The following is a 9,102-nucleotide window of genomic DNA, read 5'->3' as shown; positions in this document are numbered from 1 at the left end:
GTGAGCTGCAAGAGGCGGCGGCAGCGGCGGGTGACGGGGCTCCTTAAGTCCTCTAGCGCCGCTGCTTAGTCCTCTACCGCCAAGCGGTATTCAAACGTCCTGACAGGCGGCGGAGGCTGCTGCAAAGACGGCGGGCCTCGTTGGTTAGCGTTGGCAGCGGCGCTCTCCGGCTCCGTCGCTCCTCCTCGTCCTGCAGCTGCTGCTCCGCCACTGCGCTCGCGGTTCGCTCTAAATACCCAGCCACCGCAGGACAAAATGGCGGCTGCCCGGGGGTCACGTGGGCCCGAGACGGGCACCTCCTCCTCCTCCTCCTCCTCCTCCCTTCTCTTGGAATGTGCCAAGGGAGAGAGGGAGGGGAAAAAAGGGAGGGCTCTTAATAGGGAACCACCTCCTGCTCCTCCTCCGCGGTCATTTCGCTGATCTGTGATCATGAGGACGGTTTTCATTTTGCTTTTTAGGGTTCGTGAAAGAGGAATGTCAGACAGGGTCTTGGGGTGTCTCTTCCGCCGACCCCCCCCCCGTCGAAGCAAATGGCTCGGGTGGTTCAGCCCTCTCAGGATTTCTCGGCGCTCTCTGTCAGTGGAGGGGCGGGGTTTATTTGTTCCCCCTCCCGTCAGGTGAGCGTGATTCAGCGCTGATTAACATAAAGGGCGGGGGCAGCGCGACAAGCCCAGCCCCCTTTTCTCGCCAGGCTGTTGATAGGCCTATCTGCCTGATAGAGGTAGCGTCCTCGATCCTCAAATAATAATAACCTGGTTGTGGGTTTTCCTCACCAGAAATGAAACCACAGTCTTACAATGGGTGCAAATTTTGCCTTTTTACAGAACTTTCTGCACCTCTCTGTCCTCGGGATGCATAAGAATTCAAGGACTCATTCCAGCCAGGCAAAACCCATTCAATGTATAAATCAAGGCTGGTGAGGGGGGTGGCCTGGGGAGAGTTCAGGGGGCCAGAGAGGGAAGACTTAAGGGCCACATTTGGCCCCTGGGCCTGAGATGATAGGGCCTTAGCTGCCTTGTTCCAATCAGGCTATTGGTCCATGTATCTCTGTATTCATTGCCAACAGCTCTCCAGGGTTTCAGACAGAGCAGAGGGGTTTGCCCATTTTATATGGAATATTCTGGTTTTTAACCTGGGATCTTCTGCAGGCAAAGCAAATGCTGTACCACTAAGCTACAGCCTTTCCATCTGCTTCATCAGATACATAAAATGAACAGAGAAGCTCTTCAAAATAAGCAATAATTTCAAATAAAATATTGTGGTATAATACACCGCAAACATTCCCCCCCCATCCTCCGCTCTTCCAATACTCTGCAAGTATTACTCTGTAAAGAATATGTTCTGTAATGCTGCAATTCTTTATGGAGGAGAATGTCCTCATAAAATCAGTGGGACTTAGGTTTGAATAGACATGCATTGGATTGCAGTTAAGGTATCTGTGTCTTGCTTTACAGAGGACAATCCTCTATTTAGAGGGCTGTCCGGTCCATGTCTGGTATAAAGATAAAATGGCCATAGGAAGGGAGAGAGGGAGCCTTAAAGTTGTCCTTCAGCTGTGAGCATCTGGGTGGGTGGCAGACACTGCGGGCACACAGATCACTTAGTCACTGTCTTCAGAATGGTTAGTGAGAAGTATACCTATTTAAGTTGCAGTGATTTCAAAATCTGCTTCTGTACATATAAATTATAATATGCAAATGTTAAGTAAATGTGCCCCTTTTTTTGGTGCTGCATTGTCTTTTTTGGTGATGAGTTGGAAACCCTAATGGACCACTTTACGCTGCAGTCATAAACATGCTTACTAGGGAACTGGATTCATCAAACTTAGTGACACTGGAAAAGGTGGTGGCATCTCAACTCCAGACAGTCATGGATGATACTTCTTTACTTGGTTCCATTTCTGTCCAGTTTCTGACCTGGTTATGAGGCTGAAACTGCCTTGGTCATCCTGCAAATGACCTGTGCAGAGACAGAGCCTTTTCAGTGGTGGCTCTTCCAGGGCTTTTTTTCAGCTGGAACTCCAGCACCTCTTTGTAGCATAACAGCAGCTCAACGACTTAGGGTTGTCTGTAAAAAAAAAAGAGGGGGGGAGTTCCTGCACCTCTTTTTCTAGAAAAAAAGCACTGGACTCTTCACCTATGATCATCCTCACTGGAGATATTTGTCAAGTTCCATCTGTGGATGCTTTTTGAACCTCTGCCTCTTCTGCTTAGCCTTTCTTGGTGGTGGTTAATTGTTGTTGTTGTTAAAGTTTTGGCCTCCCTAGATTTTAAAAAAATGTTTAAGCCTCCCTGGTTTGATCTCTCTGGTGTTGATCTGGTGTTAAGTTTTAATTTGTATATTCTGTTTTGATAGTCTTTTTTTCTGTTGCCGGAATCCGTTTTGTGAGGACGTGGTTCTAAAAGGTGGAATATAAATGTTTAATATAAATAATAACACTGAGCGAAACTCAGGAATGATTTACAAAGGGTTTGCGTGTTAAGTTCTTGTGACGTGCTTGACTTCTGTGTAGGACACCTTATAATGTGTGAAGTCCATAATGCACAGCCGTGTCCGCATAACCTCTAACAGTACTTATTTATATGTGCGTTCTAGTTTCACCTTGTTGATATCTGCAGCAGGTGAGCCTCTTTCGTGTCCCAGCTGTACATGGTTAAATAGTGCTGCACCTTTTTCCTTACAATGTGTACCTGTTGCTAGTGTAGACTGAAGTACCTCATATGTTTTACGTACTGTTTTTCTAGGGAGCTGCAGGATGTCATTATTCTGAAAGTGCACGCTAAATTACTCCTTCAAGTATGAGTCCCATATAGATTGCAATAGTTATTGACCACGTTATATTATCTAAAAACTTGCTCTAAGCCCACAGGATAGAAGGGTGTTTTTTTTTTAATTCAATCAGTACAAAAGCATCCATATTTTCAGAGCTGAGATTAATGAATCAGTCTGTCTGCATCAAGGGTGGAGATTTTGTGGCCCTCCAGATCTTGCTGGACTACAACTCCCAACATCCCTGACTACTGGCCATGTTCACAGCGGCTGATGGGAGCTGGAATTCAACAGCATCTGGAGGGTCACAAGTTCCCCATCCCTGTTCTAGATACATCAGTCACTCTAGGAACTGAAAACAGGTTTTTGGAGTGAATGTTGTGTGACAAGAAAACACACACATGTATTTGTGTGTGTGTATTTGTATTTCCTATAAATAGCGAACTTCTAGCAGAAGCCCCACTACACTGGCAGAGGGTCAGTTATGCTCCCTCCTTGACAAAATACAAGCAGGCAGAGAGCACAATAAGCCTAAACAAGGCTCTAGTTCTCACTAAGGTGCTAAACCTGTGGCTGGGCTGTACCACTTCATATTGCTTAGGCACTTGAATGTATTTATAAACAGGGTTTTGTTTTTTAAAGCAAAAAGCCCAACATCCCTCCTCTGCAGGGTTCTTTCCTGACAAGGAAAGCCCCTCCTGGCACTTTCTATCAGTTGCAGAAGTGGGGAGTGCAAAAACAGCATGGTTGCAAAGTGAACGCTAATGGACATTGTTGCTAAATATCTTTCGCAATGACCCCCAGTTCATGCTGCGACTTCTGTTTGCTCACATGGGGTGGCCTTATACCCTGGTGCACAGAGTCCTTCTGGCTGCAAGACGGAAGCAGCCTGCAAACTGGGGGCTGTGGTACTTTATTATTATCGTATTGCTTGATCATATGCTGGCATTGAGCCGTTTTGCAGAGGCAGGACAATCCTGCCAATAGAGCCAGGGATCTTTCTTTGCCCTGGAGCAGAATATTTCAGTCCACAGCTGGCACCAGAGGCCAGCCTCCCCGGACAGCTGCTGAAGTTCCAGCATTCCAGGCTAGCCTCCTCTGCTATGATACTCCTTCCCTCAAAGAATTCTAGGAGCTGCATTTTATTAAGGGCACTGAGAGTTATTAGGAGACCCCTATTACTCTCACAGAACCACAAATTTCAGAGTTCTCTGTGAAGAAGGATTAGTTGTTAAAAAACACTGAGGATTATAGCTTTGTGAGGGGAGTAGGAATCACCTAACAATTCTCAGCACTCTTAACAAACTATGGTTCCCAAGATTCTTTGCAGGAAACCATGACTTTTAAAGCAGTATCAATGTTTCTTAAATGCACAGTATAGATGTGGCCTTAGCTGGCCAGTTCCAGTGGGAACTAGCCACTGTTGGGGGTCAGGCATGGAAAAATAGAGCTCTTTGTGCCATGTGGCCTCCTGTGTCCCCTCAGCAATCTTCCTGTACCACTGCCAGTGTTCAAATAAGTTTCAACTGCCAGTCCCAATGGCTTCTATATGTGGTGTGGAGAGGTGGACACCATCTTGACCTTTTGCCTCAGGCAGCAAAATATCTTGATCTGGCTCTTAAGGGGATCATGTGAGATGTAACTATAATTTAGTTAAGAGTTTTTGCATACTGCCCTTCTTCTTTTTAAAAAAATACCAAGTAAGTAAATAAATCGTGAGGACACTTAACATTACAATTTAAAACCAAAATATAACAATATACAGTAAAACTCAAAGTCAATAAAACAGTCGAGCAAAGTGGAAATTCCTCCCAACAAATAGTTTTATTAAGTTTCCATTTACATTTGTTCAACTGTTCACTCTTTATGCAATCCAAGTACTTAAAATGCTTCTACACAAAAGTGGAAAAATTCTATCAATACAAATTGTTCTAAAATATGAAACCATTCCCAGGTGATCATTCTGAAAAAAGCTATACATTAGTTCACTATAAGAACTTTGTTTAGCTGCTGTTCTTCCAGACCAGTCCTAGCTGCAAGAGCAGACTTTGGTCTTTCAGTTTTCAGCAGCTCCCTGCGCGAGGCCAAAATTCAATGCCCCCCCCCGCCTCTTGCCTTTGGTTCTGCTCAATATATTATGTTATAGTTACAATGTCCTGCAGCACCCCCTAGGCTCAGCGCCCAGTGCGGTGGAAATGGTAGCACTACCCTAAATGCCTTTGCTAGCTGTGCTTCACCTCTCACAGAACAACAATTCCCAGCACCCTTAATAAGCTACAGTTCCTAGGATTCTTTGCAGGGAAGGAGTGTGGTATGGTTTATTTATATACTGCTTTTTAGCTTAAGGCTCCCAAAGCTGTGAACAACAATATATATTAATGCAAATAAAATATATAATACAATATATCAATAAATCAAAACAAAATAAAATAGCATCAGAACTCAGCCACAACTACAGCTCCTGTAAACAGGATTTGAGTATCACCAGGCGCAGTGCACTGGAGATGGCAGAATTCTTCCATTCTACTTTGGTTCTTTGTGGGAGTGAAGAACCAGCATGTTGGAGTTTATTCTTACACACTGTGTTAGTCAAAACAGCACATTCCTAGCCATGTTTACTCCAGAGTATCACACTGTATTGCACAGGGTTCACTCCCAATAAGAGCACATTGTACTGTAATCCTAATGTTGCAGCTTTACATGCATTTACCTGGGAATAAATCCCATTGAATTCAACTGGATTTCCTTCTGAGTATGAGGCATCTGATCATAGCCTGCATTTTTAATCAAGGCTTATATTTTGATCAGATTCCTGTATTCTAAAAATGACCTTAAAGAAATATATATTTGTAAATGTTTGTATCTCTCATGCCAGGCAGAAACCATACTCTGGCAGCTGTTTATCTTCTTGATCAAGGGCCCCCCTGATCTATAGCAGTGTCTCAGGGTTGTAAAAGGAAATTACAGGCTAGGAGCAAAAGGTCACACTGACCATACAAATTATAGAATACAATCAAGGTTGCAAAAATAGTAATAATTATGGTGCCTCCCATTAAACTTGAGCCACATCTTCCTAAGGTTAAAAGGGCAAGAGCAAATAAACAGCAGCTAGACTAGGCAAAGCAGCTCTCTGAAACTGCTTTGAATCTTTGAATCTTTAGAATTTAGCTTAGCTTTTACTAAGTTCCCTTTCTTCTAAAAAAACTATATATGTATGAAATATTGGCTTAAATGTAATTATGCAAAGGATTTAGAAAGTAAGAAATCATAGAATCATAAAGTTGGAAGAGACCACAAGGGCCATTGAGTCCAGACCCCTGCCAAGCAAGCAGAAAACACCATCAGAGCACTCCTGACATATGGTTGTCGAGTCTCTGCTTGATGACCTCCAAAGAAGGAGATCTTTCATTGATAATGTGTGGGAAGATGAAATGTTAGTTAAGGCGCCTAGTCTAGGGCAAAAGATGAAATGTTAGTTAAGGCGCCTAGTCTAGGGCAAAAGGTTATCTGGTAATTAAGGTGCCTGGTCGAGGTAAATGTAAGATATATGACTACTTATTTGCCAATTATAAATAGAAGGAAATATAGCTCTTTGTCTCCCATAAAAGGTAATAGGAAATGGGTGTATCTTTTATGATTGGTTCTAGCAAACAGCCAATAGGAATTTCAACCAGGCTGATTGGACAGAGGCAGCCAAAGGAGGAGCAAGGGGGCTGAGCTGAGGGAATATAAGTGCTGGCCATAATGGCAGAAGGCCAGGCCAGAGCTTGGTAACCATATACCACTGTGCCTCTCATTTATTTGTCTGACAAATAAATTATTATTTTAATTTCTCTATTGCTGCGTTGAATATTTCATTCCAGCTAAGCGTTAACCACAAGCAGGGTGCTACAAGTAGACATGCTAATCCTTTATATATACCCCCAACCCTTTGATGTATTTATGTATTAGGGAAAGCTGGTTGATCCAGCATAGTATTGTCTACGTTGATTGGCAGTGGCTCTCCAGAATTTCAGACGAGAGTCTCCCCCACCCCATTCTGGATATGCCAGGGATTGAATCAGGGATTTTCTGCATGCAAAACTATAGCCCTTGCTTTGGAAGGGTATGCATTGTAGTTTGCATGTTGTTTAACAGTGCCTTACTTTGGATTTATAATCGTATACTGTAATTTATTTTTTTAACCTGACACCCTCACCCCCACCATTGTGCATCTCTCAAGCGCCCAGCTGAATGATCCTCAGCTTACAGTATCTTAATAGCTCTCAATAAATGTTGAAAGCTGTCTGCTGCTCGTGGTGGTGAAGGATTAATAGCGGTTTGAATCTACGTAGCTGCAGCTCAGGCCAGCGAGTGGATATCTGTGTCCTCTGCCAGGTGCAAAACAGGAAGGGAATGGCAATGAGCAGGGATGGGGACATGAAGGCAGAGGGAGCTACTTGCATTTCTGGATTTTGTGAATTGTGAGGTCAGTCCCCAGAACTTGCCCCCATTTAGGGATTGGTTGCCAAGAGCACCATTAGAAAAGCAGCTGGACTGTGTAGTGCAGATTATTGCATTGGTTCCGAGTTAAATGACAGAGCTGCTGACACAGGCCTGTAATACAAAAAAAGAAAGAAAAATCTTAGCATCCCTCTTACAGCCCAGTCGACTACAGCTTGCAGATTTATGGGGGAGAAACCAGGGGAAAGCAGCATTCTGCCTGCGTGAAGATATTGAGAGCGTTTGTATGTGATTTCTGCCTCTAGCCAGGCTGCTTTTGTAGCAGAAAGCGATCAGAGGGCATTTAAAGGTTATCAATTGCTATCTGACAGCAGGAGACGCAAGCAGTTTGGGGGAAAGAGAGGATTTACTGCAAACACATGAGATTTCAGAACACCCCCTGCTACTTTTCAGCAGGGGTGTTGATTTTTTTTAAAAAAATAATCGTAATCCAGGCCTGTAGGTACCAATGAAATTGACACAGTCCTCTTAATGAAGAGGAGGTAAGCCCAGTTTTTGGGAGGACAGGATAAATTTGATTCTGGACAACATTCTGTGCAAAAGTGGATCAAGCAATGAATGCAAAATTTAACTTTGTATACTAGACTAGTTTCTACTATGCGCAGCTACATACAGTGGTACCTTGGGTTAAGAATTTAATTCTTTCCGGAGGTCCGTTCTTAACCTGAAACTGTTCTTAACCTGAAACACCACTTTAGCTAATGGGGCCTGCCGCTGCCCCGTCGCTGCTGTTCTCATCCTGAAGCAAAGTTCTTAACCCGAGGTAATATTTCTGGGTTAGCAGAGTCTGTAACCTGAAGCGTATGTATCCTGAAACATATGTAACCCAAGGTACCACTGTACACCCCTCTATCCTCCATCCAGACAAGCAAGAGACATTAGCAGAGTTCAGTGGCATATTTTAGCTAGGCAAAAGCATGGGGTGTGTAGTAGGACCAATGAGGGGGAGAGAGTTTGAGGGCCAAACAGAGGGCCGCATTTTGGGCCGAAGCCTGAGGTCCCCCACCTCTGACGTAGGGTTTCTTGGAGCTTGGAATCAGATATATTAAGCAAGAAAGTGACAAAGCCAGTCCAGAATTCAGAGGAAGTGGGTTGTTGTGGACAGCTGCCAGTCTGGCTCAGCTCTAACATAACACGGTATTCTTCCTGCAGGTTCCCTTTGATGTACTTTCCCCCCCAGTTTGAAATCACAGCCATAATGAACCTTGCCAACAGGAATCATAATGACATTTCCTTGGAATTCTTTCCCGTGTGGAATTTGCGTAATGAATTTCAGTGCCAGAATATGACTTTAAGAAATGAAGTCAGTCCTCCAAGCAACTGAGGTTGGGTAGAGTGGCTTTAAGGAACTCCTGTACTGTTGATGTGGAGACGCCTCTCTGCTCCACATTCCTCAAAATGCCCATGTGGTGTATATCCTAGTAGTTAGTATATAAAAACGCACAGGCCTCATTGACTCACTCCCTGAGGTGGTTATCAAAATGGTTAAGACTGTGACTGCACGCTTTAGTGAGTTAGTCAGTTGTGGAGGACCTTTGGCCCTCCAGATGTAGGTGAACTACAACTCCCATAATCCCTGGCCATGCTTGCTGGGGCTGATGGGAGTTGGAGTTCAGCAACATCTGGAGGGCCAAAGGTTCCCCACACATGTGGTAGTTTATGACCTTGAACAGGAGTCGCAAATGGTTTTCAGCCCAAGGACCATGTAGACCCATGGCCAAAGTGAGTGCGGGGGCAGTTTAAAAGTGGTCATGACCTGATTGTGGCATGGCTCAGTGGTATAGCATGAGCCTTGCATGCAGATGGTCCCAGGTTCAATTCTCAGCATCT

The sequence above is a fragment of the Podarcis raffonei genome, chromosome 14 (assembly GCF_027172205.1).
Source record: "Podarcis raffonei isolate rPodRaf1 chromosome 14, rPodRaf1.pri, whole genome shotgun sequence".
In the NCBI taxonomy this organism is placed as follows: Eukaryota; Metazoa; Chordata; class Lepidosauria; order Squamata; family Lacertidae; genus Podarcis; species Podarcis raffonei.
Note: the sequence above shows the minus strand (reverse complement) of the source record.